This window comes from Capsicum annuum, chromosome 5 (genome assembly GCF_002878395.1).
Source record: "Capsicum annuum cultivar UCD-10X-F1 chromosome 5, UCD10Xv1.1, whole genome shotgun sequence".
Taxonomy (NCBI): Eukaryota; Viridiplantae; Streptophyta; class Magnoliopsida; order Solanales; family Solanaceae; genus Capsicum; species Capsicum annuum.
Genome location: NC_061115.1, coordinates 177,020,787 through 177,029,368, shown reverse-complemented (window position 1 = coordinate 177,029,368; position 8,582 = coordinate 177,020,787).

Genomic DNA, 8,582 nt, shown 5'->3' with positions numbered 1-8,582 from the left:
ATCATTAGTATTATATTGAAAAATATCAGAAATAGAATTAACCCCAAAAAGTAAAATATTTACAGCAAGATGCAGAAATTTATATGTATTAACAACAAAACATAAAATAACAGGAAAAAATAAGATTAACAAAGTCCATTCGAACAAATTGTAAAAACAATAGATTATAATGATTATAGCTATAGAGACATAGATATAGAAGAAAATTTAGAAATAATAAATGATAGAATAAGTACAATGAAAAGAATAGCTGATGAAAAACTAGAATCATCAAGCTCATCAAAAAGAACAAGTTATGAAATAAATTCAACAAATAATTTAAACAGATATTACATAACAGGAAACGTAAATGAAAAAGAATATTTAATACTCTTAAATACAGGACAAAAAGAAAATTATATAGCAAAATATTTAGTAAAAAGTGAAGAAATAAAAACTGATAATGATATATGCCCAGATCGACCAAGAAAAAAATTAAAGTTTTTCTTTTATTTTTGAATTTCTTTCTAAATCTCTTTTCCTACCAATTCACCCCAACCCCCACCATCCCACCTAGCCAAGCCCCTTACGCAACCCCAACCATCACAATCCTTTATCCACCCTCTCCACCATAATATCCATCACTTGATCCTTAACAATATAATATTATATTGTGTTGGATAAACACATGTACTTTTTAAAAAATATTTTTCAGTGTACTAAAAAAATATTAAGTATCAATTTCTTTTAGCATATCTGTTATTACTAATGCTGAATAATCAAATAAAGTTATCTATTTTTTAAGCTCCAAATCAATTAATAACTACTATACTAATTTTTATCATCATCATTATCCTGAAAAAATTACCTGATTAAGTTAAAGCATGTTATTGCCCCCCAAATAAATTTTGCTTTTTATTATCTATTAAAAATAATTTGAGATATATTAGATTTGTTCATCATTGAAGTGAAACAAAACATATAAGCATACTTCATTAAAAATAATGATAAATTCATAATTAAAAATTAAGTGTAAACATTCGATGATATATTTTTAAAGAAATTGTTGTGATAGAATCGATACGTGAATTTAGATTAAAAAAGTATCATTAATTTTAACAAACATGAAAGTAATAAAGAGATGATGGTGGAGATATATAGTTATGGTAAAAAAAAAAATAGTGACAACAATAATACTCCTTAAATTGAGTCATCGAAAAGAAGAGATACATATATTAATTTAAATTGGTGGACTTTGAACATTAACAAAAAAGATGAAGGTGAAAATATTATATTCTAAAAATTTTTTAAAAATTGAAGAATGAAAAATACAAAAAATGCAGTAAATAAATTCATATACAACTAGTGACATAGGAGTATTTATAAGAAAGGCTATGTATAAAATTTCATTTCAATTTGAATTTCATTTGAATTCAAATTCAAATATGATATTAATTTGTTAAAAGAAGATTAATTTTTTTATTCTCTCTTATCCTTTTTTTCCCAATATAATATATATTTTCTAATAAACTAAATATCTGAAATTAAAAGTACTACTATATTATTACCACTACTTTTGTATATTTCAAATTTTGTATTATTGCTACAACGTTTTTTTTTTTTTAACTAAAAGTACTCCTATTGTCTACTACTACTACTACTATTATAATATGTTTTATTCTTATTCTTATTATTAGTGGTGATGGTAGCATTATTATTATTATTATTATTATTATTATTATTATTATTATATTTTATATAATATTTAAATATATTTTAAGACATTGAAAGGGGTTACTTTATGAATATAAGTGTTTATTTAGAACTCTTCAAGGTTACGTTCCTAGTTTCAAGCTAATGATAATTTTATTGTTTTAAAAGAGCCTAATATTTTAAAAATCAAATATTTCTAATCTTTTAATCCCATTTCAATTCAGATTCTATTTAAATTCAAATTCGAATATCTTAGCAATTTGTAATTTTATTTTTATGAAAAGCCTATTATTTTCATATGCAAATATCTCTAATCTTTTAATTTCATTTCAATTCAAATTCTATTTAAATTCAAATTTGAATCTTATCAATTTGCTAACGAAGAAAAATTTATTATTTGCTAACGAAGAAAAATTTATTATTCTTTTTTATCCTTACTATTTTCAAATACCATGCATATTTATTCTATATAATCTGTGAATTTAAATTGAGAGAAAATTTTGAAATCTATCAAAATATTTTTAATAGTAAATAATAACAAATAAAAGTATACTAATATCCTTAATAGATTTTCTTTTCCCTACGTTTCTTTTTTTTTTTTTTCACCCTTTGCTTCCTTCTTTCTTTATCTTTTATGTTTGTTTTTAAAAGAAGTAATAGTAAATAATAACAAATAAAATTAGACTAATATCCTTAATAGTTTATCTTTTTCCTACGTTTCCATTTTTTTTTTACCCTTTACCTTCTTTCTTTCTTTCTTTCTTGATCTCTTTTGTTTGTTTTTAAAAGAAATTATTTTTTTAATAAAATTTACTAAATATGATATATATCTATAATCTATAATCTATAATATATTAAAAGTGTGAAAACCTTTAAAAAAAGTGATTTGAACTTTTTACCCTTAATTAAAAGACCATTCTTTAGACAAAACTGTCTTTTCACTATTTTTATAAATTTATTATTTAATTTTTTTATTATATTAACTAGACTTCCTAAAATATGCCAAACTCCTAAAATATATAGTAGGAGAATTAATTAATATTTTTCTTTCTACTAGACTTCCTAAAATATATGGGACTCCTAAAATATATGGTAGAAGAATTAATTAATATTTTTCTTTCTACTGTTCAATTAGAAAAATACTCCCAAAATAGGACTCTATTAATAAAATACTTCTATAAATATTGAGACGTACGTTAAACTAAATCAGTTTTCCGATTGAAAGAATATGATTGATGTTCATCTACCTTGATTTGATTCCATGTCTAGATAGTTGATACTTGATTTTCTAACCCTTAATTTCTTCACTGTTTTTGTCAGCATAATAGAATTCAACATGTGTGTGTATATATATCTTCGTTGTTTTCATTTAAAATCATACTTTAGGGTCAAAATTTTTGCTCGAACAATAATTAGTTGGATCAAAATCGAAGCTCTGTGATCACTATTATATTTTTTTTAGTAGTTTACAGGTCATAGATGAATGTCAGTTGGTTTTAAAGAATTTCTTGTGTAAAGGTTAGGTTTAATTGTATTGTTTTGATATCTTTGTTATCTTATTGTTTTATTTTAATTTACAGATGGTAGATGAATGTGTGTTGGCTTTGAAAATTTATTTTAGGAAAAGGTTAGGTTTAATTATATTATCATAAAATCTCTATTACTTTGTTATTTGGGGCTTTGGGTTGTAGGTGACAAAAGAGTTTTAAAATGAGGTGTAGGTGACACAAGTCTTAATTATTGAGTGGAGGTGACAATTACTTTATTGTGGATTAAGAAAGTTGAAAAAGTTTGAAAATAACCCACAAGTTTTTCAATTTATACTTTGATCCAAATGTTAGTTAATATAACAGGAAACAGAAGGAAAAAAGACGTGTTTCTCTCTCTTCTCATCCGTTGTTGTTTTTCTCTTTTCACGATTATTGTTGTTCATTGTTGTTGCTGCTTTATTCATCATCTTCTGCTTTATTATCATCATCTTCTACTTCATTATCATCTTCATCTTCTTCTTATCGACCATTGTTGTTGTTGTTACTGTTACTGCTGCTATCTGACCAATTTCTTAGGTCAAATTTTATTTTCTACATCACTTTCCACTTTGGCATTACTTCATAGGTGACTTTGGTAAGTTAAATTGTGATTTTTATTTGAATTTTTTATCTGGGTACACAGTTACTGTTGTTTTTCCAACAATGGATAGAACCCGATCATGAATCCAACATAAGTGCCCATATTTTAAATAGATCACTCATCTGGTGCATCAGATGAGTAATCTATTGAAACAGAAGATTTAGCTGTTGCAACAGACTAGTTATCTGTGGCATCATACTGATTATCTGTTGTATCAGACTGATTATTTGTTGCAACAGATGATTAATCTATTAGGAATAACACAAATCAGCCCCTGCCACAAACCCAACAAATAACTAATATATTTCAACTCTTGCTATTGCTACTAGATTTAAAATTATTCCTTAAGTCCAATCGTCGACATGTTTGTTAAGAAGATAATAAACAGAATGAAAATTAAATACTCCATCCATCTCAAATTATTCGTCCTAAATTTTCTAATTTGATTTCTCATTTTACTCATCTTTTTTCATTAATCAAGAGGATATAAAAAAATTCCATGTGTTTACCCTTTGTATTAATCATTTTCTTCAAATTAAAATGTAAACATAATTTAATAGGGGTATTATGGTAAATTAGGCATGTTATTAATTATTTTTCTTAATCAATGTGTCATCTCAATTTAGGACGGGTAATTTGATATGGAGGGAGTATGAATTAAAATGTCAAAGTCGTGAAACAGACTAGTTATCTGTTGCATCAGACAACTTATATGTTGCTACATATGAGTAATCTGTTTAAACAACACAAATCATCCCCTGCCACAAACCCAACAGATAAATCTTGCTATTGCTACTGGATTCTAAATTATTCCTTTTTACGTTCAATCTTCAACATGTTTGTTGAGAAGATAATAGACAGAATGAAAATTAAATATGAATTAAAACGTCAAATTTGATCAAATATAATTTTTTTTATTAAACAAAAACAAATAAAAATACATATACATAGACTAAAAGAAAAAAATAATCTAATTATTATTATTAGCATCATTATTATTATTATCAGCCGGCCAATCTTCAACAGGTAGCAATAAGGCCCTCCTCAGCCATCGGATCTCATAGAGCATCCTTGCTCTAACTGCTCCCAATTCCCATTGCAGTTCACGAACCTGCATTCGAAGTTCATTCACGGCTTGTAGAAAAGCAACGTACCACACTAGATCAGCCATATCTAGAACACATATGAATTGATAAAAAATATTAAAACAAAAGTAAAGAAAAGAATATCCAAATGTAATACAACGTATACTACAAATTGACAAGGGAAAAAGTTACCTGAGTTAGGGAAGAGAAAGTGTTGGAATGTGTAATATGAAAGACTAGATTTAATACATAAATAGAGTGTAGTTGAATGAACGATTGAGTAGGGAGGGACCTATTTATAGAGGATTGAATTTGAATGAGTGCAAAAAAGGCGCAACTGTTCACCTCTATTTATTAATTATATTTTTTATTTGATTACTTTGAAAAGTTATGACTTAATTAAATTAAGAAATATTGTGATTAAGTCATGACTTTTCAGATTATTATTATTAATTAGTTCTTTCCAAGAATCGTTTTTATTGAGTTGTGACAACAGATTCTATATCTGTTGCATCAGATAACTCATCTGTGACAACAAATACATCATTGTTACAACAAATAGAAAATCTGTTGCATTGGATAATCTATCTGTTGCAACATATAATCTAACTGTTCACCTCTATTTAGTAATTATATTTTTTATTACTATGAAAAGTTATGACTTAATTAAATTAAGAAATATTCTGATAAGTCATGACTTTTCAGATTATTATTATTAATTAGTTCTTTCCAAGAATATTTTTATTGAATTGTGACAGCAGATTCTATATTTGTTGCATCAGATAACTCATCTGTGACAACAGATATATCATCTGTTGCAATAATAGAGAACATATTGCATCAGATAATCTATCTGTTACAATATATAATCTATCTTTTTTTAAAAAAATTATCAACATATCATTAATCCAAATTTGCTGACTTTTTTATTATATAAATTTTAAAAAATACCTTTTCAATAACCGTTTCTTTAATAAAATAATAACCATTTTATTGAGTTCTGGCAATAGATTGTATATCTGTTGCATCAGATAAACCACAGTTGCAACAGATATACCATCTGTTGCAACAAATGAACGATCTATTTTAATAGCTTTTTTTATTTCTTCTAATAGCTGATACATCAGTCGTAACAGATAAAAAATTTAATGCATCAACAACATTGTTGAATGTTTTAGATAAAAAGTCACGACTGTTCACCTTTTTCTCAACAATCATCATATAAGTTAATTAATCCAATATTGTGACTTTTTTATTATATAATAAATATATAATTTTAAAAAATAAATTTAAAAATAAAAATGGTGAAAAGTCACGATCGGTTATTAAAATTAAATAACCGTTCTTTTACGGTTATAAATTGTGTTTATCATTTATTTCCTTATTATTTATTTACGAACCATTTTTCATATTAAATAATCAAAGATTCATGTCTTTTCACCCTCTCAATAACAACAATAACTCTTTTTTGTCAATAATCATCTGTTGCAACATATGATTGATCTGTCACATCAGATTAACCTCTATTGCCACAAATTTTCAATCACTACCATCGACATATTGAGAATAAGGAATAAACAGAATGATAATTAAATACTAAATAAGAATTAAAAATTCAAAGTCGACCACCAAACATAGATTTTTGAATCCCTTGGATAGATCTGATATACAATAGGAGGAAAATACATACGCTAAAAGGAAAAAAATAATTTAATTATTATTACTACTATTATTAGTATTATCATTACTATTATTATTATTATTACTATTATTATTATCAACCGGACAATTTTCATCCGGCAGCAGCAGGGCCCTCCTCAGCCTTGCTCTGAAGTTGGCCAAATCACTTTGGAGTTCATCAAACTGCCTTTGAAGTTCCCGCAAGGACTCGATATGAATCTTCTTGTACGAATTTGGATCATTCATATTTGTAAGTATAGTAGAATGAACGAATAAGGAGGGACCTATTTATAAATAATTGAATTGGAAGGGGTTATTCAAAAAGTCGGTTAGTCAAAAAGTCACAACTATTCATATCCCTTAATTAAATAAAATTGGTGACTTTTCGAATATGTAAATTAAAAAAAAGGATCTAAATACAAAATTTTATCTTTTATTATATTTCGAAAAGAAAAGAAAATTACTTTAAAATAAATCTAACAAATGGGTAATCTGTTACAAAATATATTTCATCTATTAGATAACTTACAATATTTTGATAATCTGTTACAACAGATGGATATATCTGTTTGATTATTCCAATAGATATGTCATATGTTGCAACAGATTGATCATCTGTCGTAACAGATGTCTGCAATTGTTTCACAATTTAAACAGATGTGACATCTATTGCAATTTGTTAGTCATCTGTTTATTCATTTTAATTCAGAGATAGGCTAGGAAGAATAAGGTGCATGTAGATGGATAGATCCACTATTATGTATGGGAGTTAAGTATTACTGTTAAAGTCATCGGGACAACACACACAAAGTACAATATTTTTATGAATGTAGTTTTTAACCGATTAGGCACTGATCATTCAAACAAGATCCTGCATTGTACATTTATATTTGATGGGTTTGAATTGATAAGGCTGAGGGCCCTATAAAGATGGTGCAGATACCCTACTATGAATTACTGACGGTTGTTGCTCGTGTTTATGCGTGTCAAGTTTTGAGAAGGGATCAATATTTGGTGTCATTGCAGAGATCCAATAGTGATTGGACTTAACTTTAAGTGTGCATTGGACTCTGAGAAGGCGTTCGAAGCCTCGCACTGCATCAAACAAGAATGAAAAACCAATAGAAATTTCCCTGGCCCAAATTTATATGGAAAGGTTGTTCGAGAAGATGATTATACGTTAGAAGGAGCCGAAGGAGAATGCATGCGAGGAAAAGGGGAGTTGATAAAAGACTATATCATTTGAGAGCTAATTGAAGAGGAGACATAAGGTATCAAGGAACTTCTAGCAAATTTGGCCGATGAAATTATCTTAAAATATGAGAAATCTGAATCAAGTGCAAATATGAAGTTGCATCCAGTAATGAAAAAATTCGTCTGTTGTTTCTCTAAAAGAAAAATAGTACAGATGGTCTCTTTGCTAGGGAGTTGTATTTAGGTAGCGTGGTTGGGATTATCACCTAGATTCTAGATAATAGCAAAAGATCAAGAAAGTAGCCTTACGGGCATCGAGGATTGAAATGATGTACAGTAAGTCTAGAAAACTTGCACCTACAACAACTGCAGTTAAAATAAAGAATCTAAGCAAAGACAATAATTTTTGAATTTTAAATTGCATCCTATGCATTCTTGTTTGTGGTTCCGATTAGGTCTACTACTGTTGACCTGATCGAAACCACAAACGAGATTGAAAGACAGATTGAACGTCATTACTTCCTTAGCAATATGGATTAATTGATTGTGTTTTCTTGGCTTAGAATGATTTCAACATTCCTTGGAGAAGATCAGAGGCTTGTTGTAGTATGTGAATCCCGATAATTTTAAAGCTTGCCTCCAGCTTGCCAATTTGATATCCAAGCTTGTCGTTGCCGTCTTTGAAGTTGGTATAGAGTTCCTGGTCTCTTGTGAGCTCGATCAGGAACACTTTCTCTTTCAAAGTTATGGCATTGTAGAAGGCCTTTATAACACGTTCTTCAGAAGACTTAAAGGATACAT